This window comes from Oncorhynchus kisutch, linkage group LG10, assembly GCF_002021735.2.
Source record: "Oncorhynchus kisutch isolate 150728-3 linkage group LG10, Okis_V2, whole genome shotgun sequence".
NCBI classification, from domain to species: Eukaryota; Metazoa; Chordata; class Actinopteri; order Salmoniformes; family Salmonidae; genus Oncorhynchus; species Oncorhynchus kisutch.
The window spans coordinates 40,372,477-40,398,545 of record NC_034183.2 but is presented as its reverse complement, the minus strand read 5'-3'; the positions used below and the strand labels follow the sequence as shown (position 1 = coordinate 40,398,545).

Genomic DNA, 26,069 nt, shown 5'->3' with positions numbered 1-26,069 from the left:
ATGGTCCTCATGTCCATTGTGGCCTGTTCCCTGGGTGGGGCAGACTATCCAATCGTACAGGTAAGGCAGTTCCTCCACCAGTAGAATGTTCCACCACAGTAAAGGCAAAGGACGGCGGGACAGCCGAAATGCTGCAGTAACTGTGTCCGCAATGCATTGTGAGAGTCTGGTCGGATAGGCTAGGGCCCAGAACTCTCACACCATAGTAAACGAACAATGATGAAGCTTTTGTATTGCTTGCATCTGTGAAAAGTAAATGTCCATTGCCCTAGCCGGGAACAACACACTGGGGGAAGCCCCTAGTTCATCCGCAACAGCGAGTGGGGCGTATGTGAACAACTGTAATGGCTGGTTAACGTGTGTGTCAGACAGAACCCTTGGCCAGAATGAGGGGTTAGGATGTAGGTTGACACTCCTTCATCTGAACTCATTCGGAAACAGGGCTTCAACACAACCAGGGCTTCAACACTAGAAGACCCTGAAATATTTGAGGCGCCAAACCTATAACGGTGGCTGGCATTGTAATTGGAGTTTGTAGCCTTCCATCACTATATTCAGTGCTCACGGGGACTCCACATACTTCTCATTTTGGCCTTTGGGCCTCGCATTTCTCAAGGTGAAAAGCCCTACTGGAAATGGTAGTTTCTCTTTGTGGGAAGAAGAGATGGGTAGTGTATACCCTGCAGTGTAACAAAAGAATATTCCAACCCCAGCTACACACTGCTAAGATCCACAGTGTAATCTAGTTACTGTCTGTGCTGTAAAGTAATATAACAGAACTATAGTAAACTCAGCTATATGCTGAAACCCTCGGTGTAATAGAGCTGAGTTGCGAGTTTCCAAGGGAAACTAGCTAAGATGGTTATTGTATGTACTGTAAAGTAGTGTAACAGAAAAACGATTGAGCACCAACCCAGCTACACACTGTGTGAAAAACAGCAGTGTGATAGAGCAGTAATGTGAGTTTCCAGGGGAAACTAGGATAGTTACTGTGTTAACTGTGAGTACAAAAGAAAACTAGCAATCCCAGCTTCACACTGTGCAAGACCGCAGTGTAATAGCTGAAAAGTGAGTTTCCAAGGGAAACTAGGATGTTCACTGGAAACTACACTAAACAAAAATATAAACACAACATGTAAAGTGTTGGTTCCATGTTTCATGAGCTGAAATAAAAGATCCCAGAAATGTTCCATGCACACGGAAAGCTTATTTATCTCAAATTTTGTGCACACATTTGTTTACATCCCTTTCTCGTTTGCACCTTTTGCTGGGGAGAATAAAAGGCCACTCTAAAATGTGCAGTTTTGTCACACAACACAATGTCACAGATGTCTCAAGTTTTGAGGGAGTGAGCAATTGGCATGCTGACTGCAGGAATGTCCACCAGATCTGTTGCCAGAGAATTGAATGGAGGCAGCTTTTCTACCATAAGCTGCCTCCAACATTGTTTTAGAGAATTTGGCAGTACGTCCAAACGGCCTCACAACCACAGACCACATGTATGGTGTCGTGTGGGTGAGCGGTTTGCCAACATTGTGAACAGAGTGCCCCATGGTGGCGGTGGGGTTATCGTATGGGCATGTATAAGCTACGGACAACGAACACAATCACATTTTATTGATGGCAATTTGAATGCATTGAGATACCGTGACGAGATACTGAGGCCCATTGTCGTGCCATTCATCCGTCACCATCACCTCATGTTTCAGCATGATAATGCACGGCCCCATGTCGCAAGGATCTGTACACAATTCCTGGAAGCTGAAAATGTCCCATTCCTTCCATGGCCTGCATACTCACCAGACATGTCCCATGTTTGGGATGCTCTTGATCGACGAGTACGACAGTGTTTTACAGTTCCTGCCGATATCCAACCAGTTCGCACCTTCGCCATTGAATAGGAATGGGACAACATTCCACTGGACACAAACAACAGTCTGCTCTGTGCGAAGGAGATGTATCACGCTGCATGAGGCAAATGGTGGTCACACCAGATACTGACTGGTTTTCTGATCCACGCCCCTACTTTCTTTTTAAAGGTATCTGTGACCAACAGACGCATATCTGTATTCCCAGTTCATGTGAAATCCATAGATTAGGGCCTAATGAATGAATTTCAATTGACTGATTTCCTTATGAACTGTAACTCAGTAAAATCTTTGAAACTGTTGCATGTTGTGTTTATATTTTTGTTCAGTATAGCATAGTTACTGTATGTAGCCTACTGTAAGCAGTGCAACAGAAAAACTATAGTAAACCTGGCTGCACACTGTGATTTCTTTTAATGTGTAATAGAGCTGTCAGTTTCCAATTAAGGGATAGTTACTGTCGGTACTGTAAAGTAGTGCAACAGAACTATAGTAAACACAGCTATGCACTGAAACCCTCAGTGTAATAGAGCTGAGACGTGAGTTTCCATGGGAAACTATGATAGTTACTGTCTGTACTGTAAAATATCAAATCAAATCAAATGTATTTATATAGCCCTTTGTACATCAGCTGATATCTCAAAGTGCTGTACAGAAACGCAGCCTAAAACCCCAAACAGCAAGCAATGCAGGTGTTGAAGCACGTTGGCTAGGAAAAACTCCCTAGAAAGGACAAAATCTAGGAAGAAACCTAGAGAGGAACCAGGCTATGAGGGTTGGCCAGTTCTCTTCTGGCTGTGCCGGGTGGAGATTATAACAGAACATGGCCAAGATGTTCAAATGTTCATAAATGACCAGCATGGTCAAATAATAGATCTGGGACAGGTAGCACGTCCGGTGAACAGGTCAGGATTCCATAGCCGCAGGCAGAACAGTTGACACTGGAGCAGCAGCACGGCCAGGTGGACTGGGGACAGCAAGGAGTCATCATGCCAGGTAGTCCTGAGGCATGGTCCAAGGGCTCAGGTCCTCCGAGAGAGAGAAAGAAAGAGAGAATAGAGAATTAGAGAGAGCATACTTAAATTCACACAGGACACCGGACATGACAGGAGAAGTACTCCAGATATAACAAACTGACCCTAGCCCCCTGACACATAAACTAAAATAGTATAATAAAACTATTGTGACCAACCAACTATTGTGACCAAGCAAACTCAGCCTGGAATACTGGAAAAAGAAGGCAACAGTGTAATATTACTGTGTCTATAGTATACACTGTGCAATACTGTATGATAGTATAGAATGGGACCTACAGTATCAGCCTTGATCTCATACACTATCTGCAGGAGAAGAAACGTGAATGAATGTACTTTTTCCTTGTGGAAAAATTTATTAAGCCAACAGTGTGATATACCATGTCAATAGTAAACATTGTGCAATACTGTATAATAGTGTGATGAAACAGACAGGAAGCAGGTCTCGAACCCTCGACCTTCGAGCCCGAGGTCCGGCGCGCTATCGACTGTGCCGCAAAAGCATGCTCATGCGGCTGGGTCGATTTCTGCGCTTATAACTTTTGGGTTTCAGGGAAAATGTACGGAGTAAAAAGTACATTATTTTCTTTAGGAATGTAGTGAAGTAAAAGTAGTCAAAAATAAATTGTAAAGTACAGATACCCCAAAAAACGACTTCAGTAGTACTTTACACCACTGCACAAATATACACGACACTCTCGCGCACACAGACACAAAGTCACACACACACACATTTTAAGTTTCAAAGTGTATTTGTCACGTGCACAGGGTACAGCAGCAGGTGTGAAACAGTACAGTAAAATGTTTACTTGCAAGCTCTTTCCCAACAATGCAGTATTCAATATCAAGGTGAGAGGAAATAATATAAAGGAAATAATATACGTAATAATATAGGTAAGAAAACACATGAGAAACACAATAAAAAATCAAATATGAGAATTCAAGCTAATTGCAGGTAAGAAGCAAACCACTTAGCTAGCTAGATAACAAGCTACTGAATTAGCAAACCAAATGCACAACTGCAGAGCATTTAGCCCATTTTAAACCATTAACTTAGTTATAAGCTATCTAGCTGGTAAACATTTAGTTGTGAATTCCATACTGTAACTAGATCACCTGGCGCATGCTGTGACTCAAGGCTCTGGGTCTCTGGTCATTGTGTGCTTGTAAACAAAGACCGTGTGACCAGTGAAATTAAGAATGCGATCGGCTTTATTGCCTAACGTATTGCTCAAGTTTACTGCAGGTATTTACTTAAAAAGTAGCTACAAGTAAATAGTTTCAACGTTATTGAAGGTATTGAAAAACCATACCGTGGATATTTCCAAATACCCCGGTATACAGTCATTACCAGGGCATAAAATAAATATCTAAAAAATCTACCCACTACTCAGATTTTTTACCAACCCAAATAAAATAAAATTTATGATAAAATGTACAGCAACAAAACACAAAAAAACAGATGTTACAGTGCATTCGGGAAAGTATTCAGACCCCTTCTCTTTTTCCAACATTTTGTTACATTACACCCTTATTCTAAAATTGATGAAATAGTTTTTCCCCCCTCAATCTACACACAATACACCATAATGACAAAACAAGAACAGGATTTGCGACTGATAAAAAAAATATATATATATGACATTTACATAAGTATTTAGACCCTTTAACTCTTTAATTACAGTCTTCTTGGAGTCTTCTTGGGTATGATGCTACAAGCTTGGCACATGTGTATTTGGGGAGTTTCTCCCATTCTTCTCTGCAGATCCTCTCAAGCTCTGTCAGGTTGGATGGGGAGCTTTGCTGCACAGCTATTTTCAGGTCTCTCCAGATATGATCGATCGAGTTCAAGTCCGGGCTCTGGCTGGGCCCCTCAAGGACATTCAGAGACTTGTCTCAAAGCCACTCCTGCGTTGTCTTGGCTGTGTGCTTAGGGTTGTTGTCCTTTAGAAAGGTGAACCTTCACCCCCAGTCTCAGGTCCTGAGTGCTCTGGAGCAGGTTTTCATCAAGGATCTCTCTGTACTTTTCTCCGTTCATCTATCCCTTGATCCTGACCAGTCTCCCAGTCCCTGCCGCTGAAAAACATCCCCACAGCATGATGCTGCCACCACCATGCTTCACAGTAGGGATGGTATTGGCCAGGTGATGAGCGGCGCCTGGTTTCCTCCAGATGTGATGCTTGGCATTCAGGCCAAATAGTTGAATCTTGGTTTCAACAGACCAGACAATCTTGTTTCTCATGGTCTGAGAGTCCTTTAGGTGCCCTTTGGCAAACTCCAAACGGGCTGTCATGTGCCTTTTACTGAGAAGTGGCTTCCGTCTGGCCACTCTGCCGTAAAGGCCTGGTTAGTGGAGTGCTGCAGAGGTGCTTGTCCTTCTGGAAGGTCCACACATCTCCACAGAAGAACTCTAGAGCTTTGTCCGAGTAACCATTGAGTTCTTTGTCACCTCCCTGACCAAGGCACTTCTCCCCGATTGCTCAGTTTGGCCGGGTGGCCAGCTCTAGGAAGAGTCTCGGTGGTTCCAAACTTCTTCCATTTAAGAATGATGGAGGCCACTGTGTTTATGGGGACCTTCAATGCTGCAGAAATGTTTTGGTACCCTTCCCCAGATCGGTGCCCCGACACAATCCAGTTTTTTTGTTCTGACATGCACTGTCAACCGTTATACCTTATATAGACAGGCGTGTGCCTTTCCAAATCATGTCCAAACTATTGAATTTTCCACTCCACTCAATTTCGAGTCTCATAGCAAAAGTTCGGAATACTTATGTAGGTAAGGTATTTCAGTTTTCAATTTAATACATTTGCAAATTTTTTTGCAATATTTAAACCAGTTTCCTGCAGTTCTACAAATTTCTCCATGAAGCTAAGATAAATTGTTATTGTTTTAAATCTAATTTCCTGCAGTTCTATGCATTTTGCCATAGCTAATGCTGTGTTATTTTGCGCAAACATAATAACAAAATCAATACTGCAAAATTGTTTTATGAATTTTCAATTCTCCCTGACAGTCTAGCTTTTATTTTGATGATTGTCGTATTATAAGTAAAAATAATTTATTGGGTAAGGTAAGAAAATAACTGAAGTACTATTGTTTAGAAACTACTGCAATGCAATTGGTATATAAAAAAAACAATACAATCCATCAATTATGAAACTGTTGAACCCAAAAAGAAGTGTTACTGGTTGTCAATAACTAGTTAAATTATTTGATGAATTAAGTGCTGAAGAAGAAATGTAGCATTATAACAACTACAGGTTCAGGGGGTTCACCTTAGGTGTCCTGCAGCCAGACCATATTGTGGGCTCGATCAGGAAACTACAGAGGAGCTCGAGGGTAACTGTAAAAATGGGACTTAGAGAGTGTGACTCACCCGTGAGGCTGTTGTTTGGTCAACTAGAAAGGGAGGACCTGCCGCTATTATACCCCGTGGCTGAACTTATTCAGCGTGAAAGGTGAGAACGCGTAGTAAGAGCCAGGCCGTGCTAAAATAGTGCAGAGCAGACTATTAATAAATAATGGATTGCTCATTTGGTGTTGTACACAAAAATAGCCCCTGCTGACGCATAGTATATCTTGTCACAAACTACCCATAAAGTGTTAACAGTAGGAAGAAGTGAGCTAACCTCTGTGGCAAGTAGAGATAGACCAAGAGGGGTGATCTGAGTTGATAAAGTGGAGCCCAGGGCTGCTAACTCAGCCTAGGGTAGGAAGAAAAGAGGCTCATACTGCGGGATACAATCATATCAGGCCGTGTCTACACTTGACACTTACATGCAACTTCTGCTATCAGAATACGAAGATCACATTGAAAAGACAGGTCTAGATGCACAAAAGTTGCTTTGTGGTTTGATTGTGTTCAGATCTGACTGACCACCTCAGGACGTGGTCAGGGACTCATTTTGTGCAGATTTCTCCTTAGTCTGGATACAATCAGGCTACCAAAAGTGCATACAGTGGGAGACGTCAACAACACTCTGCCCACAAGTCTCCAGAGAATATGTGCTTTGGGACCGAGGCACCTTTTCATTGGAAGAAATACGTTCCTAGCATTGGAGGAAATATGTTCCTAACAAGCTAATATTTAGATGCTAACCCGTTTGCAATTATTTTGCTTGCTGGCTGTATATCTACAGTAGATAGCTACTGCCATCAAGTTGTGTTTTTTCACATTTTGTGTTACAGCCTGAATTCAAATATCATACCCACAAGACATGCTAACCTTTCCCCATTACCATAACAGGAGAGGTTAGCATTTTTTGGGTGGGTTATGATACTGTTTGTCTAACCTTCTCACTCATCATTATTCACGATAAATTCAGGACTATCCGTAATTATGGTAGCGTCCACATTAATGTATACTAAACAAAAATAAATGCAACATGTAAAGTGTTAGTCCCATATTTCATGAGCTGAAATGAAAGATCCCAGAAATGTCCATACACACAAAAAGCATATTTCTCTAAAATGTTGTAAACAAATTTGTTTACATCCCTGTTGGTGAGCATTTCTCCTTTGCCAAGATAATCAATCCACCTGACAGGTGTGGCATATCAAGAAGCTGATTAAACAGCATGATCATTACACAGGTGCACCTTGTGCTGGGGACAATAAAAGGCCACTCTAAAATGTGCAGTTTTGTCACACAACACAATGCCACAGATGTTTCAAGTTTTGAGGGAGCATGCAGTTGGCATGCTGACTGCAGGAATGTTCACCAGAGCTGTTGCCAGAGAATTTAATGTTCATTTCTCTACCATAAGCAGCTGGGTGGGCCTAGCTACCAAGTGGGTGGGCCTTTGCCCTCCCAGGCCCATGGCTGCGCCCCTGGCCAGTCATGTGAAATCCATAGATTAGGGCTTCATTTATTTATTTAAATTGACTGATTTCCTTATATGAACTGTAACTCAGTCAAATTGTTGAAATTGTTGCATGTTGTGTTTATATTTTAGTTAAGTATAGAAACATTCTATTCTTATTTACAATAAACGTGACTCCAAAATGACACTACATTATTTACCATTCATTTCTATTGGGCACACAATAATCTAAAACACAACCAAAACAAACAGCAAATGCATCTAAGTTCGTAGAGTCTCAAGCTTGATGTAATCACTGCATGCTAGGAATTTGACCAAATTCTAAACTTTTGACTACATTTATACACACCAATACTTTTGGTCCCCTAAAATGGGGGGACTATGTCCAGAAAGTGCTGTAATTTCTCTACGGTTCACCCGATATGGATGAAAATACCCTCAAATTTAAGGTGACAGTCTGCACTTTAACCTCATAGTCATTGTATCATTTCAAATCTGAAGTGCTGGAGTACAGAGCCAAAACAACAAAACATGTTTTACTGTCCCAATAATTACGTAGAGCACTGTAAGTATTCACACCCCTGAGTCAATAATTTGTAGAAGCACCTTACAGCTGTGAGTCTTTCTGGGTATGTCTCTAAGAACTTTGCACACCTGGATTGCACAATATTTGCCAAAATTAGTTTGTTGTTGATCATAGCTAGACAGACATTTTCAAGTCTTGACGTAGATTTTAAAGCCGATTTAAGTACTAGGCCACTCTGGAACTTTCAGTGTCATCTTGGTAAGCAACTCCCGTGTATAACTGGCATTGTGTTTAGTTTATTGTCCTGCTGAAAGGTGAATTTGTCTCCTAGAGTCTGTTGGAAAGCAGACAGAACTAGGTTTTCCTTTGTTTATCTCTATTCCGTATATTTTTATCCTAAAAACTCCCTAGTCCTTGCCAATGACAACATACCCATAACATGATGCAGTCACCACCTTGCTTGAAAATATGAAGAGTGGTCCTCAGTGATGTGTTGGATTTGACCCAAACATAAGGCTTTGTATTTAGGATATAAAGTTACTTTCTTTGCCACATTTTTTGCAGTTTTACTTTAGTGCATTATTACAAACAGAATTCATGTTTATTTTACTATTTTTATTCTGTACCAGCTTCCTTCTTTTCCCTCTGTCACGTAGGTTAGTATAGTGGAGTAACTACAATGTTGTTGATCCATCCTCAGTTTTCTGCTATCACAGCCATGAAACTCTGTAACTGTTTTAAATTCACCATTGGCCTCATGGTGAAATCCCAGAGCAGTTTCCTTCTTCTCTGGCAACTGAGTTTATTAAGAAGGATGATGTATCTTTGTAGTGAATGGGTGTATTGATACACCATCCAAAGTGTAATTAAAAACTTCATGCTTCATGTCTGCTTCCTTTTTTCCATCTGCCAATAGGTGCCCTTCATTGTGAGGCAGATTCAACCCTGGTTGTTGTGGTTGAATCTGTGTTTGAAATGTACTGCTCAACTGAGGGACCTTACAAGTATCTGTTTGTGTGGAGTACAGAGATGAGGTAGTCATTCAAAAACATGTTAAACACTATTACTGCACAAAGTGCATGTAACTTATTATGTGACTTGTTAAGCACAGTTTTACTCATGGACTTATTTAGGCCTGCCATAACAAAGTTGTCTAATACTTACTGTGTCTAATACTTCTAATACTTAATTCAATTTGCATTCATTTGTAAAAATGTCTTAAAACATCATTCTACTTTGACATTATGGCATAGTGCATGAAAGACAGTGACACAAAATCTCTATTTAATCCAATTTAAATTCAGGCTGTAACACAACAAAATGTGGAAAAAGTCAACGTGTGTGAATACTTTCTGAAGGCACTGTACGTTGCTGCTACTATTTATTATATTTTTCCTGCTTCTCAGGCACTTTTACCCCTGATGTACATATCTACCTCAGCTATCACTGGTATCCATTTACATTGATATTGGTACTGACCTTGTATTTTGCATGTACAGTGGGGAGAACAAGTATTTGATACACTGCCGATTTTGCAGGTTTTCCTACTTACAAAGCACGTAGAGGTCTGTAATTTTTATCATAGGTACACTTCAACTGTGAGAGACGGAATCTAAAACAAAAATCCAGAAAATCACATTGTATGATTTTTAAGTAAATCATTTGCAGCAAATGATTCTGGTTTATCGATCCCACCACCCGCCATCGTACAGAACTAGTTCCCGACTGCGCCTCACAAAAGCATCGTTCGAAATGTGCCAGTTAAGATTACAACTTGCTCTAGGTAATGGCATACGACGCAGTTTAGGCCACCCGCCATCGTACAGAACTAGTTCTGGTATTGAATCAGACCTTGTTTTGTTTTTCAATCTCTGGTTGTAGAAGACTGTCCCTTATGGGTAGGGTTCTCCTACTCAGCAGTCTTTGAGCTGGGCTCGCGTTCGGTCCTTGCGAAGTTGTATTGCGATGATCCACTATAGCCAGGCAAGGGTCTTTGTCTGCTGTTTTGGCTTTCAGCATCAGATGTTTTGCCGTCTTATTTTTTATTACCTTTATTTAACTAGGCAAGTCCGTTAAGAACAAATTCTTATTTTCAATGATGGCCTAGGAACAGTGGGTCAACTGCCTTGTTCAGGGGCAGAACAACAGAATTTTACCTTGTCAGCTTGGGGATTCAATCTCGTAACCTTTCCGTTACTAGTCCAACGCTCTAACCACTAGGCTACCTGCCTCCCCTTCACGGCTGACTATGCTTTCCCGTTACTTTGAGGGTAATCAGGTGACGAGGTCTTGTGTTTGAATTCCTACAGTTCACTGAATCTTTTGATATCCTGGGAGAAACTGAGGTCCATTATCAGAGAAACAGACTTCTGGTATCCCTTGCGCATCACAGTAGTGGACAGGTAAGTAGTCAATTTCCCAGAAGTTGGAAAGTAATCAGATAATCTCTGTTTGTCAAATGTAAACATGTCTGTGCCTACCTTTTCCCATGGTTGGCTTGGCAGCTCATGTGGACAAAGTGTCTCTTTTAGTTGTTTTGCATCCTGCAGGCATCACACTTTTCTATGAATGTCCTAACCTGTTCGTTCATGCCTTGCCAGTGTACACATTTTCTTGACCTCCTGAGGCATCCTTCATTCCAAATGTGAGAAAAGTGAATCTGGTTAGTTATTTCACCTCTGAGTGTGTCTGGAATAACTGCTCTTTCTCCTCTGAATATGATTCCAACTTGAACACTCAGTTCATCTTGAAATGAGTAGTAGTGTATGACATCTTTCTGTGTATCCCTTTTCTTCTTTGGCCATCCCGACTGAATGGTCTGTATCAGTGTCTGCATTTTCTTGTCTTTTGTGGTTTCAGAGTGACTATCTTTGAGCTTCTCCTCTGAGATGTGTAGGTATTGGGCCACATTAATGCTTTCGATTATTTCAGCTTCAACTGATCCTTCTGTGGTACTTCCTGGTAAGTATGCTCAGCTCAGAGTATCGGCAAGCAACATGTCCTTCCCAGGAACATATGTAACCTCAATGTCATATTTCTGTAGTTTGAGCAACATTCCTTGACGTCTCTTTCGTGTGCTCAGCAAAGACTCCCTCACAATGCTCTCCAGTGGCCTATGGTCAGAATGTCCACTCACTCTCCGGCCATAAGAATACTGTTGGAATTTCTCCATGCAGAAAGCAATTGCCAAATGTTATTTTTCTATTTGGGCGTAGCCTATCTCTGTTTTTGTCAGTGCTCGATTCCCAAATGCTATAGGTTTCCCACTTTGCATCAAGGCAGAGCCTAGTCCTGTCTCTCGAGGCATCGTGCTGTAGTGTCAGTTCATCTCCCGAGTGGCGGAGCAGTCTAAGTCACTGCATCTCAGTGTAAGAGGCGTCACAACAGTCCCTGGTTTGAATCCAGGCTGTATCACATCCAGCGGTGATTGGGAGTCCCGTAGGGCAGCGCACAATTGGCCTAGTGTCATCCGGGGTAGGCCCTCATTGTAAATAAGAATGAACTAACTTGCCTAATTAAAGGTTAAACAAATATATAGAAAATAAAACATCTTCAGGGTCATAGAACTTCAGTACTGGTGCGTTGGCATTGGTTTCTTTGATCTTGAGGAACGCCTGTTTGAGCATCTCACTCCAGTCCCATGGATTTTCTTTGTGCGTCAGCTGTCCCAGTAACACACTTGTCAGATAAGTGTTTGTAGAACTTTGGCAGATAGTTCACCACACCAAGTAGTTGTTGTACTCCTTTCACATCCGTCGGTCTCGGCATCTCTCGTATCGCGCAAACTTCACCGGGTTGATTTTGAGTCCTTCTGATGTCAGTAGGTGTCCAAAGTATGGAATCTATTTTCTTCTCAGGCGGAACCAGTCTGAGTTCAGCTTTATGTTCTTTTCTCTGCATCTGTTTAGGAATGCCCTCAGTTTCTCAACATTGTTTCTGTTTACTATCTCCAGCGTATCACCCGCTCCTGTAATCAAAATATTATCTGCGATGACGTGTATTCCCGGTGAACCCTCCAGCTCTTGGCTCAATTTCCTTTGGAACATTTCAGGTGCCGGGCTAATCCTTTCTTGACATCACACACTGTGAATACTCTTTCTTTTAAAAAGGTCCAGTAAGAATGCATCGATTGTTGGTAGAGGAAAGTGACTTCTCTTTAGTGCCTTGTTCAATGGTATGGGGTCTATACATATTCTCAGTTTACCATTTGGTTTCTTCACAATCACAAGGCTGCTTATCCAATCGGGTTCTTTTCTCCACCGGTGTAATAATCCTCCTGTCCTGAAGGCTGCTCTGCCTTCTTTCAATGGCTTCATCATTGTGACTGGAACTCTTCTTTTAGGTAGTTTCACTGGCTCCACCTTGTGGTCAATCTCGATTTTGTAGTTTCCTTCCAGACATCGTCTCCTCCATAGTTCACTGAACATCTGTGTCCGTACCCTCTGTTACAATGCTATCCACAGCAAAAGAATAAATGTAAACTGCCATTTCTCTAGGTTCATGGCCTGAACTGCTTTACTTCCTAGTATTGGCACTGTAGAGACCTCGTCAAACTTTAAACAGGCGGCACAGTATCTGGATTTCTTTCCTGGATTCCTCAGTTGAATCTTGCATTTGCCCAGTGGCTGTAGTGAGCTCTTGCTGTACATCACTAGGATTTATTGGGATAATATTACAGCTTGCTCCACAATCTAACTGGAATCTCACAAGTTCTTTGACAATGATCATTTGCTGCAAATAACTGACTAGGTCTCTTGTCTGTAGTAACACTCAGTGTCCTCATCTGTCTGTCCCGTTATGCACTCATTTTCCTTTCCCTTGCTTTGACATGCACTTTGCAGCAAAACGATTGTCCTTCCCACACTTTTTTACACTGCTTCCAAAAGCTGGCCATTTGTTTTTACTCCTCTCATGTGTTTCCCCACAGAGTTTGCATGAGATTGGATACCAGTCCTTTTCTTTATTTGTTGTATGTTTTATTGCATGTACTTCCCCAACTGCATTACCTTGAATTGTTTTACTGTTATTACGTGACAACTCAGATCGACAGAACAGATCTACATATCGGCATACATTTGTCTGTCAGGTTATCCTCTCTTAGCAGTCTCTCTCTAAGATGAAATTCGCATGTGCCACATACAATTCTATCATAGATCAACCAGTCTTTAATATCACCGCAATTGCATGTACTGGCTAGCATTTTAAAATATGTCACCTATTTATCAATACCTTCATCAGTTCCTTGACCTCTCAACAGTCTCATTCAATTTTGGGTTGCAATTTCGCGTCAAACGCCTCAATAAACTGGTTCACTGACGACCTCGCGGACATTGAACACGTCATTGTCTCACACAGCTTCCTACCACTCTCTCCAATGAGATGGTAGAAAAGTTTCACTTTCACGGTCTCCTCCGCATCCTCTAGTGTAGTAAGAACCAGGTAGAGTGTCAACTCCTCTTTCCACGATTTCCGGCTCTCCAGCTGTTGTTGGTGTCCAAGCATAATGTTGTTGGTGGTTTTAATCCAAGCGCGCTCTCCATCTTGCAACGTGGTTTATCTCTGTGTCACCCGTTTAGGTGGCCTTCTTGCTATATAGCTACATAGCTCACTGTTTTCGAGTCACTTCCAAGTTTGCTACTCACAGCCTCTCGATGGCGAAAGTAATTTTCCTGCCGACAAGTTCGTCTCCGCTGTCACCATATTTCATATCTGTTCTGTCTCTTTTCAGATAGGACGGTTAAAGCATTTCATCTGCTTAACTATTGTTTATTAACAGTCAACATCTCATCATCAATAGAGACGCTGGTCACTGCAGTAGAATGGTAGGAGCGAGTGTTGCACACATTAGTGTCCCCACTGCAACACATAACAATACTATTGTTACACCTAACACACAGAATAGAAAGATATATGTGGTTATATACAAATGTAAAGCAAGGTTTGAAAAGATTTTTTTGTCAAATGTTATATCTGTTTGGTCAATTTGCAGTCTACAAATTATTTGTAATTATTCAAGTCAAAAAATGAATGAATTCTTGATATTGGCTTTAAAGCGGCATTCTACTGAAGTTCTAGGTTCGCGCAGAGCAGTTATGTCAAGTCGGAGACCATCGTTTGTCTCCGGCCTTTCAAAGTGTGTTACATTATAGCGATAAAAAATTGTCAGACTGCATAAACTTTACAAAAACCAAGTGTTCAAAGTTCATTTCTTTTACTGCAGTCAATTGCAAGTTTCTGCATTTGCTCTTCACCAGCTTCATCCTGCAGCCATCACCTGCATTGTCAACCAATCATTAGAGTGTTGAAGTTTGAACCACGCGGCTGTGCCCAAACGACGTGACTGAAACAGGAACCAACTTTGCCGTGATTCATGTACAGTGGATAAATACACATTTAAATGTGATATTTGGGGCTCTATCTCACCAATTGATTGTACAATGTAGGCTACATATATTATTTCAGTTTGTGAGTGTGTGATATGGGGTTGGAGAAGTTTATTATGAAATTATAGAGAAATACTTTTATAAACAATGTCAATTACTTTAACACTGCCATGCTGATCTGAGCCTTGCTGTTGGGAAACCACAACAGTGTCAGACTTGACTGTCGCAAATGCACCTTCCTGACTTTATTCGTCAACTTTTGTCTACAGTCCTCCGCTTTAGCCTTACAACTCAAACGTGCCCCTACACTTAAGTGTTTTTGAATAATTTAGGAATTGTTAAAGCCACACTCTGTAAGATGTCTACACCATCAAAGAGTGGGCCACCAACAGACCCTTTATTAACAATGTATCCAATGACATTGACTGAAATGTTTCTTAATATCTATTATTATAGAGATCTGCTCAGCCTAAAAACATGACATTCCATGAGAGCAAGATTAGATTTGAAACTCTTTATTACTATGATGGCTGCAAGTTTTTAACATTTTTTAAAATTATGAAATGTTGTAAAGCTTTGCCTCGGGTTATTGAGGGATGTGGTCTGGATTAGACCTCATAGGAAAACAGTTCATTCAGGTCTGTTTATATAAAGCGAAGCCGGTTCAGAAGGGAAACCCGAGTGCTGGTATCAGCTGATCACATGAGCAGAGTCAGGGGGATTGGTATAGCATACCGTGCTCACTGCCTGTAGTTATTATATCATCTTTATATGCCGGTTTGCTCTGGCAGTGAGCCAGAGGGACGAAGGATGGGGATTTGAAATCATTTCACTATTTGAATAGTATCATGAATCTTTATCCGTATATTTGATATACAAAATACACGTTTTTAACCTGAGCACTGCTGCATGAGGCAAAGAGGCTGGCACTCTTTTGCTGCAGGTGAGTAGGGGCCGGTGAGATGGGAGCAAACAGACAGAGGGAGAGAGCGATGCAGTAGCATCTCCACAACAGCCACAATGTTATTTATCATCCCTTATAACAGTGCCCCGTCTTGACTGGAGTAGCCTAGAGAAGCTAGCTAGCTAGGCTAATTGAGGCGACATGCTGTGCTTTCTCCCCAACCCGATTCAGGTAAAACAACAGCCTCGTTGTAGCCTACCTGCTCCTTTCAATTCCATAATTGTATTCCATATTGCATTATGTGTACTCTCACTTCACTTGCTACACATTGAGACACTTGATTGGCCAAAATAAACAACAAGCTACACATGAAGGCTACGGCTACAATGAAAAGGTTGTTATATTGAATGTCATAGTATGTCCTTTTATATAACAATGTCAGATGGATATCTTCATTTAGTTTAGAAACTTTTCAGTGTTAAGATATGTCACTTTTTTTGTCGCAAAAATGAATACTCACAAGTATCCAAATACTAACATCCATTCAGATATTAGAATTTTCGAATACCGTGCACATCCCTAGTCAAGACCTAATGTATTGTTAATCTTTTCTAGTAAATGGTTAAGCAAATGTGTGGTGTTTCCTTTCTGAACTAAATTCTCGATTTGTCTTTGGCAGGAGAGGGACCAGACTCTTGCCCTGACAGCAGGAAGAGTCCTTCAGAGGAACCACAGCCAGAGACATCCAAACCAGCAAGACCACCCCACTGCTCCCAATGTGGAAAGTGTTTTTAAGTGGTTATGGAAGCTGAAAGGGCATGAGAGAACACACACAGGATAAAGGCCGTACCACTGCTCTCAGTGCAGAAAAATGTTTACCCAGTTAAGGAGTCTGAAGGAACACAAGAAAATACATACAGGAGAGAAGCCTTACCACTGCTCCATGTGTAAAAATGGTTTTACCTGGCCAGGGGACCTGAAAACGCATGAAAGGACACACACAAGTGAGAAGCCTTACCACTGCTCCCAGTGTGGACGGCGTTTTAAGTGGTTAGGGAGCCTGAAGGAGCATAAGAAAATACACACAGGAGAGAAACCTTACCATTGCTCCTTGTGTGGAAAGAGTTTTACCCAGTTAGGCTACCTGAAAAGGCATGACAGAACACACCCTTAAGAGAGACCAGACACTCACGATGAGAGAGTCCCTCCGATGAACCAGACCCAGAGACGTCCAAACCAGCGAGACGACACCACTGCTCCCAGTGTGGAAAGTTTTACTGAGTTGTGGGACCCAAAAGAGGACACACACAGGAGAAAAGCCATACTGTTGCTACAAATGCGGAAAGAGTTTTAGGTGGTTAGGTAGCCTGAAGGAGCATGAGAGAACACACACAGGAGAGAAGCCCTACCACTGCTCTCATTGTGGAAAGAGTTTTACCCAGTAAAAAGCATGAGTGAACACACACAGGAGAGAAGCCCTACCATTGTTCCCACTGTGGAAATAGTTTTAGGTGGTTAAGGAGCCTGAAGGAGCATGAGAGAATACACACAGGAGAGAAGCCCTACAACTGCTCCCAGTGTGGGAAGGCACTTTCTCGATTAGGGTACCACTTTCTCGATTAGGGTACACAGGAGAATTGAGAAGCTACAGTTTAAGTCGGAAGTTTACATACACCTTAGCCAAATCCATTTAAACTCAGTTTTTCACAATTCCTGACATTTAATCCTAGTAGAAATTCACTGTCTTAGGTGGGTCAGAAGTTTACATACACTCAATTAGTATTTGGTAGCATTGCCTGTAAATTGTTTAACTTGGGTCAAATGTTTCAGGTAGCCTTCCACAAGCTTCCCACAATAAGTTGGGTGAATTTTGTCCCATTCCTACTGACAGAGCTGGTGTAACTGAGTCAGGTTTGTAGGCCTCCTTTCTCGCACACGCTTTTTCAGTTCTATAGGATTGAGGTCAGGGCTTTGTGATGGCCACTCCAATACCTTGACTTTGTTGTCCTTAAGCCATTTTGCCACAACTTTGGAAGTATGCATGGGGTCACTCTGACAATTAATCCACACATAAAACGGCCAACCAAATCGTTTCTTGTCATCTCTCCTCCTTCCAGGCTTTTTCATCTTTGAACTTATATGGTGATCGGCATCTAAACTTTCATAGTATTACCACGACGACCGGCAAAACAGTTTGTCTTTCAATCACCCACGTGGGTATAACCAATGAGGAGATGGCACGTGGGTACCTGCTTCTATAAACCAATGAGGAGATGGGAAGGCAGGACTTTCAGCGTGATCTGCGTCAGAAATAGAAAGGAGTTCTCTTTATCTATGGTACCGAGATCGAAATTCCAAGGTGAAACATTGTTCCTGAGGTCGGACAGGCAGACAGCTAGGCTTATATTAACCCCCGCTGTTCCAAACTAAATGCTAGGCTGGAAGCAAAAGGAAATAATAATGTGCAAGTTTAGATAAATACAAGAGATGATTAGGACAGCAACATGAACATGACATTCTTATGAGGCAGGGTGATAATTTTCAGATTGAACTGTTAGCCAGGCATAGTGTGCCTATAACAGCCAATAACAGTAAGGCTTGGAACGCTGCTTTTCCAACCAGCACCCAGGATCAAAACAACCCATTTCATAATAAGTTATATTCTTCAAGAATCAATAGCTTATATAGCCTTTGTATGTATACAATGAATTGCTTTGTGATTCTTTGTAATGAATAGCACTATAAAAGTTGAATCTATTATTAATTAATTAATTAATTAAATAAAAACGTTTTAGAAAATGGATGGATGTACTAATTCTGGATCTTCCCTTTATCTGGGCATTCTACTGAAGTTCTACACTTGTTCTTTTAATGTAGTAATTCGTTAAAGCCACCCTGTAAGATGCCTATACCATCTAAGAGTGGACCACCAACATAACGTTATTAACAATGGGTCAAATGTTACCCATTCAAGTACCTATCTGCAGTGTCTGTCATATGAAAGTTAAGTTCCAAAGGTTTCCAAAACCGTACCGCAAGTGAGGATTATTGTTTTTTAACGTTAAAACAATGTCGGAAATGTACACATTGGCCCAGCTGTGGCCCATACATCCGACTGAGAACCCTAGAGAGGGCTATATGCCATCTTGTGTTCTCGAGAGCTAGATCAAATGACTGAAATAGTCAGTGGCGAGTTTAACGTGTAAATCTTGGTGGGACTAACAAAAACCAAAAAATGGGGGATGCATCCCAGCAAAGCCACTACACAACACTAAACAATACATGAATTGCACTTTACGGTGACAAACGGTGCTCACAAACTATTAGGGCCTACATAAAGTCCCAACAGTTTACCACTGCTACACCTGACTATCAGCGGAGCCTTGTCTGGCAGTGAAACAGTTAATTCAGCCTCATTTACTGCCTTTAAAAAAAAAACATAGCTGATATGTCTGACTTGCTTAAAAAATGTGGTTTCTACTGACAATTGAGATGTACAAACTATGGCAAAAGGTGACGACAAGCAGATAGAGGCAATCCAAAATTTTGATTAAGACGTTAATGAGCGAGCTAGGATGGACGTACTGTAGTCAATTCAACTATTTGTTCAGCACTTTTGAAATGTACAGCGACAGAATTCAGAACATGGGCCGTTCTTAGTCAGAACCGTAGGATAAATAAAGGGGGCATATAAGCTGACAGTGAAAGCTCTTACAATATTCAATGATTACATTTCTCTAAAACAGGTTATAGGCTACATGTGCACCACCAAGTCAGAACAGTAGGCAAAATGAAGAGGGGAAAATGGGCTACAAACAGCTTACTACACAACATACACTTATTTGTTTACCCCTTTTTCGTGGTATCCAATTGTTTAGTAGCTACTATCTTGTCTCATCGCTACAACTCCCGTACGGGCTCGGGAGAGACGAAGGTTGAAAGTCATGCCTCCTCCGATACACAACCCAACCAAGCCGCACTGGAGGTAGGGAAATAATTACAATTTAGTAGATTAACACTGGAGTGATAAATGATCAGATGGTCATGTGCAGGTAGAGATACTGGTGTGCAAAAGAGCAGAAAAGTAAATGAATAAAAACAGTCTGGGGATGAGGTAGGTCAATTGGGTGGGCTATTTACCAATGGACTATGTTCAGCTGCAGTGATCGGTTAGCTGCTCAGATAGCAGATGTTTAAAGTTGGTGAGGGAGACAAAAGTCTCCAACTTCAGCAATTTTTGCAATTCGTTCCAGTCACAGGCAGCAGAGAACTGAAAGGAAAGGCGGCCAAATTAGGTGTTGGCTTTAGGGAAGATGTTGGCCGAGGTTGGAGTAGCCAGGAGGAAGGCATGGCCAGTCGTTGAGAAATGCTTGTTGAAGTTTTCGATTATCATGGATTTATTGGTGGTGACTGTATTACCTAGCCTCAGTGCAGTGGGCAGCTGGGAGGAGGTGCTCTTGTTCTTCATGGACTTTACAGTGTCCCAGAACTTTTTGGAGTTAGAGCTACAGGATACAAATTTCTGCTTGAAAAAGCTGGCCTTTGCTTTCCTGACTGACTGCGTGTATTGGTTCCTGACTTCCCTGAACAGTTGCATATCGCGGGGACTATTCGATGCTATTGCAGTCCGCCACAGGATATTTTTGTGCTGGTCGAGGGCAGTCAGGTCTGGAGTGAACCAAGGGCTATATCTGTTCTTAGTTCTGCATTTTTTGAACGGAACATGCTTATCTAAGATGGTGAGGAAGTTACTTTTAAAGAATGACCAGGCATCCTCAACTGACGGGATGAGGTCAATATCCTTCCAGGATACCCGGGCCAGGTCGATTAGAAAGGCCTGCTCGCAGAAGTGTTTTAGGGAGCGTTTGACAGTGATGAGGGGTGGTCGTTTGACAGCGGACCCGTAGCGGATACAGGCAATGAGACAGTGATCGTTGAGATCCTGATTGAAGGTGTATTTGGAGGGCCAGTTGGTCAGGATAAAGTCCATGAGGGTGCCCATGTTTACAGATTTAGGGTCTAGTCTAGATTAAATCTCATAGGAAGATTGTTTCATTTTATGGAGGATAAATTTAGGTTTCTCTGTTCAACTAAATACTGTGTTTATGTTTGACAGGAGAGAGACCAGATTCTCAATCTGACAGCGGTTGGAGGCCACACTCCTTCCGTGGCCTCCAACTGCTCTTAAACGCTAGTAAAACCAAATGCATGCTTTTCAACCGTGGGGAATTAGACCCAGAAACGCAAATAAAACAAGACGACACCACTACTCTCATTATGGAAAGACTTTCACCTGGTTCAGGAATGTAAAAGATCATGAGAGGACACACACAGGAAAAAAGCCATTCCAATGTGAAAATAGATTTTTACAATCACAGGACCTAAAATCCCACACGAGAATACACACAGGAGAGAAGCCTCACCAATGCCCCCAGTGTGGAACTATCCAAAGAGATTTCCAAAACTGTCTGCCAATAACAGCTCATTAAACATTAAAAAAATGTATTTTGTTTTGATGATTAACTTGGATTGATCAGATACAAGTATAAACCCTCAGATATTGCTCCCTACATGATTTGGATATGTTAAAATGTAAACTATTTAATAGATCAATAGAATGTACATTTCTTGACTCTAACCTTGAATATAGTCACATGTGAGATATGTGATTGATATATACAGTGGGGCAAAAAAGTATTTAGTCAGCCACCAATTGTGCAAGTTCTCCTACTTAAAAAGATGAGAGGGGCCTGTAATTTTCATCATAGGTACACTTCAACTATGACAGACAAAATTAGAAAAGAAATCCATAAAAATCCATAAAATCACATTGTAGGATTTTTTATTAATTTATTTGCAAATTATGGTGGAAAATAAGTATTTGGTCACCTACAAACAAGCAAGATTTCTGGCTCTCACAGAGCTGTAACTTCTTTAAGAGGCTCCTCTGTCCTCCACTCATTACCTGTATTAATGGCACCTGTTTGAACTTGTTATCAGTATAAAAGACACCTGTCCACAACCTCAAACAGTCACACTCCAAACTCCACTATGGCCAAGACCAAAGAGCTGACAAAGGACACCAGAAACAAAATTGTAGACCTGCACCAGGCTGGGAAGACTGAATCTGCAATAGGTAAGCAGCTTGGTTTGAAGAAATCAACTGTGGGAGCAATTATTAGGAAATGGAAGACATACAAGACCATTGATAATCTCCCATCCATCCTCCCCCAATACGGTGCAGTCGTCCTGTCCCTTTTGCAGAAAAGCATCCCCAAAGAATGATGTTTCCACCTCCATGCTTCATGGTTGGGATGGTGTTCTTGGGGTTGTACTGATCCTGCTTCTTCCTCCAAACACGGCGAGTGGAGTTTAGACCAAAAAGCTCTATTTTTGTCTCATCAGACCACATGACCTCCTCCAATTCCTCCTCTGGATCATCCAGATGGTCATTGGCAAACTTCAGACGGGCCTGGACATGCGCTGGCTTGAGCTGGGGGACCTTGTTTGCGCTGCAGGATTTTAAGCAATGACGGCGTAGTGTGTTACTAATGGTTTTCTTTGAGAATGTGGTCTCAGCTCGCTTCAGATCATTGACCAGGTCCTGTCGTGTAATTCTGGGCTGATCCCTCACCTTCCTCATGATCATTGATGCTTGCCTATTGTCCTGTAGCCCATCCCAGCCTTGTGCAGGTCTACAATTTTATCCCTGATATCCTTACACACTCTCTGGTCTTGGCCATTGTGGAGAGGTTGGAGTCTGTTTGATTGAGTGTGTGGACAGGTGTCTTTTATACAGGTAATGAGTTCAAACAGGTGCAGTTAATACAGGTAATGAGTGGAGAACAGGAGGGCTTCTTAAAGAAAAACTAACAGGTCTGTGAGAGCCAGAATTCTTACTGGTTGGTAGGTGATCAAATACTTATGTCATGCAATACAATGCAAATGAATTACTTAAAAATCATACAATGTGATTTACAGACCTCTACATGCTTTGTAAGTAGGAAAAGCTGCAAAATCGTCAGTGTATCAAATACTTGTACTCCCCACTGTATATATTTTTTTCTAAGACAATCTTTGAGAACTAACAATCACCAACATAAAAGCTGCACAGTCTGGGAGAATCAAAATATAAAAAATAATATGCATTTAGGAATATTTTTATCATGGCATGGGGACCTCATAGTTTGTATGATGTTTGGGTCACTCGGATAGCATAAGCCATGGGATGCCCCCTCCACCTGCCCCATAGAGTACCACAGTTTGAGTCATAATACCCATAAAACCTAGAGGTCAAGAGGTCAAACAGGGAAATGTTTCCAATCGTTTTTCCACCATTCATTTTTCCCGTAAGGGAATTTAGAAACACTTAAAATAAGGGTTGTGCTTTGTGTAGGCTTACCCTGGCATGATGTTTTGGTAACCATGTAAATCTCTCTAGGACAAGGTGACTTTCATCAATATATTCACTTAGTTTCCAGATTTGGCCTATATCCCAGTTTTTTTGGACCTGATTAGCTAGCTCTACCACCCAAATAATGTAGACCTGATCTGCTGCTATACAGACCTATTGATACAGTATTTGTACTTTGCTCTTTTGTCAGTAATAAAAACATTTATAAAAAAAAGTGAAACTGCTCTGTGTCTCTATAAATTAAAGTACATTCTCCATTTTACACAACCATTATATCAGAACATTCTGAAACACTTTACCTAATGAATGTGACCCAGTATTGCGGGGCCTTGCTGTAGGGCTGGGGTCTGAACTGAGTGTGTTGACTAGTTTGTGTGGAGGCTTGGCCAGCTCCCCTTCAGTGAACTTGTCAGGGTGGACTAGGTAGCTGGACTGGAGCTGTTCAATTCAGGTGATCAAACTGTGGAAACTATCCAGCAACTCCATGTGATTCGGCACCACCTCTTCTCTTTTAGAAGTCAACAAAAAAAGGATTCTCAATGAGAATAACTTGTATTAATAAATATTCAATTCAATATTTGACTGAGTCTGATTAGTGTTTTACATTCAGCTGAATCCCAAATACGAGGGCTACCTACAGCACTACACCCAGGAGGTGCTCCAATGCATCCTGGGATTCATGCAGGAGGCCTCATAGACCATCAGGAAAGAACAGAAGGGTGACCAGGATGATGATGTCAGAGGTCAAGCCAGACACTGCCACCACTGTGGGCACCAAAACAAACTGCAACAGAGGAGCAGGCTAAAACTTCAGAAATCTCACTTAACGATGATGGTCAAACAAGCGGTAAGAGGAAGAGTGACACCGAGGCAGGCCAAGAAGGCAGTATCGTCAGCCGAAAACGGGAAACCTCTCTCCCAACCCAAGAGGAAGTCCTCCAGTGACATCACTGTAGTGCCAAAATTCGAAGGCGAAGAAGAGGGGTAGAAGAAGCAGGAAGAGAAGGAAAGCGACGTGGAAGGGAAAGGAGAGGTGAAGAAGAGGCCCAAGCTGAGCTTGGCTGTCCTCAGGGAAGCAGCCCAGTATCTTCTCTAAGTTCATGAGCATGGGATGGATTAGCTGCCACACAGGAGGGAAGACAGAGACAGCCGAACCTGACCAGGAGGAGACGCAGAGTAGCCAACCTCGGGAGAACGGTGGGGAACACAGGAAAAACCCTCGGGAGAAAGTAAGAAAGGAAGCGGAGGAGAAAGCTGAAAGTGAGGTCATAGCCGAGTACATGCCATTGGAAATCCACTTCATCGACCGTGTCCTGTCTGTCACATTTTTTATTTTACCCTTGCTTTAGCCATTCTGTTTTGTCTATTACTATGTTGAATCTGGACTCTCCTCTTTTCCTCTCCCCTGTCCAGAGTGCCTGGGTGTGGACCTGATGGAGCGTTTGTTCCAGGGCCTTCTGGTGTTGAGGACACGCTGTCTGGAATGAGAGGAGAGAAGACTTCCAGGACATCAGTGTCCCAGTGCAGGCGGACGAACACCGCGGCCCAGACAATAGCTCGGAATGTGAGGGGTGTTACTATGTGTACACACACTCACCTAGGGTTCTTGTTTAATACGGCAATCCTGCAGCCTAGAGACTCTACCACACATGCGCACCCGTTACACATACATGAACAGTCACCACTTAAACAAGCGGTTTCAAAGATCAGCCCAAACAACAGTCTCCACAATGTATATCCTCTCATATTACAACCATCTCACCCTAACACCCTCTCCTCTGCTCTGCTCTCCACCCCTCCAGTCTCCCCTGACCCTAAGCTGGAGCTGAAAACTCTGAAGTGGCCAATCTCCCAGTTTGCCTCGGTGGAGAGGATCGTAGGAGAGTACCTCTGTGAGACCTGCCACCACTACACTGAGGCTGAGAGGAGTCTGCCGTTTGATAAAACCCCCCCAGAGGTCGTCACCATCCACCTCAAGTGCTTCTCTGTCCTTTATAATGCCCCCTGTCTCAAGTCTGCTTGGTTTTGCACTTACTCTAGTTACAGTGGATGGATACTTTGCCACTTACATACAACTTCAACACACAATCAGATATAATATAACACAGAAGCGCAACACCACATTATACAACAGTACTTGATAAGACGATCTGATGAAAAAAGGACGGTGTCAAGGTTCAGTGTGTTTAGATTAGTTCAGTGTTTGTTTTGCAACCATCTTTGTAACCTCTGTGTCTCAAGCTACTCAGCATGTGTAAACTGACGCTCTCTCTCTCTCTCTCTCTGTGTTGTTCAGGAAGGACCTGTACGCCGGCCTCTCAAAGGTGAATACCCCCCCCCTACAGACCCCTTTCAAGCGCTCTCTGGAGGAGTGGTGCATGCACCCCTCAGCCACTGGAGGGCAGCACTACCAGCTGTTTGCTGTGGTCATTCACAGCGCTGTCACCATCTCCAGCGGACGGTACACCACCTACATCAGGATGATGGACAGCAAGGACACCAAGGTCCACCTGCCCGAGGGGGATGAGAAGCAGAGCGGAGAGGAAGAGGAGTGTGGTGGGAAATTGCATGGTCCGCAACCCAAGGAAGAGGTGTTGGATTATGATGAAGGGGAAGTGTCTTAGTCTCAATGGTAAAGGATAAAATGGTTCTGCTAACGCCAACTCTGCCAGCACCACAATAAACAGCAAGCTGGGGGCCAAGAAGGCCTCAGAGGGGGTGGTACTGCTGGGGGGGCCAGAGGAGCCTGTCCAGCTATGACTTTGGGGGCAACAAGCAGACAGCCAACCCAGACAAGGCAGCCTACTACTGGGACAGACATCACCACCAGATGATCCAGACGGATTTCCAGGGCCCCAGGACACAGTAGTAATGGAGGGATAAAGGAGGAGGCTGAGGAGGTCCTTGTGACTGGGTGCGAGGGGGCTGGAGGTGGGGTGTCTACGGAGCAGGCCCTGAGCAGCCTGCTGCAGAACGAGGGGAAGTGGATGCTCTTTGATGACTCTGAAATGCTTTTTTTTGAGGAGGACTTCCTGAGAGCCTGCTCTACTTCTACTCCATACCTGTTATTTTACAGGAGGGTCTTCCGCCAGGGACACCACTTTGTATGTGTGTAG

At 42.4% G+C, this 26,069-nt stretch overlaps 1 pseudogene; it reads left to right on the top strand.

The window, feature by feature from the left end:
• LOC109897222 (ubiquitin carboxyl-terminal hydrolase 1-like) lies at positions 1–26,069 on the top strand (annotated as a pseudogene).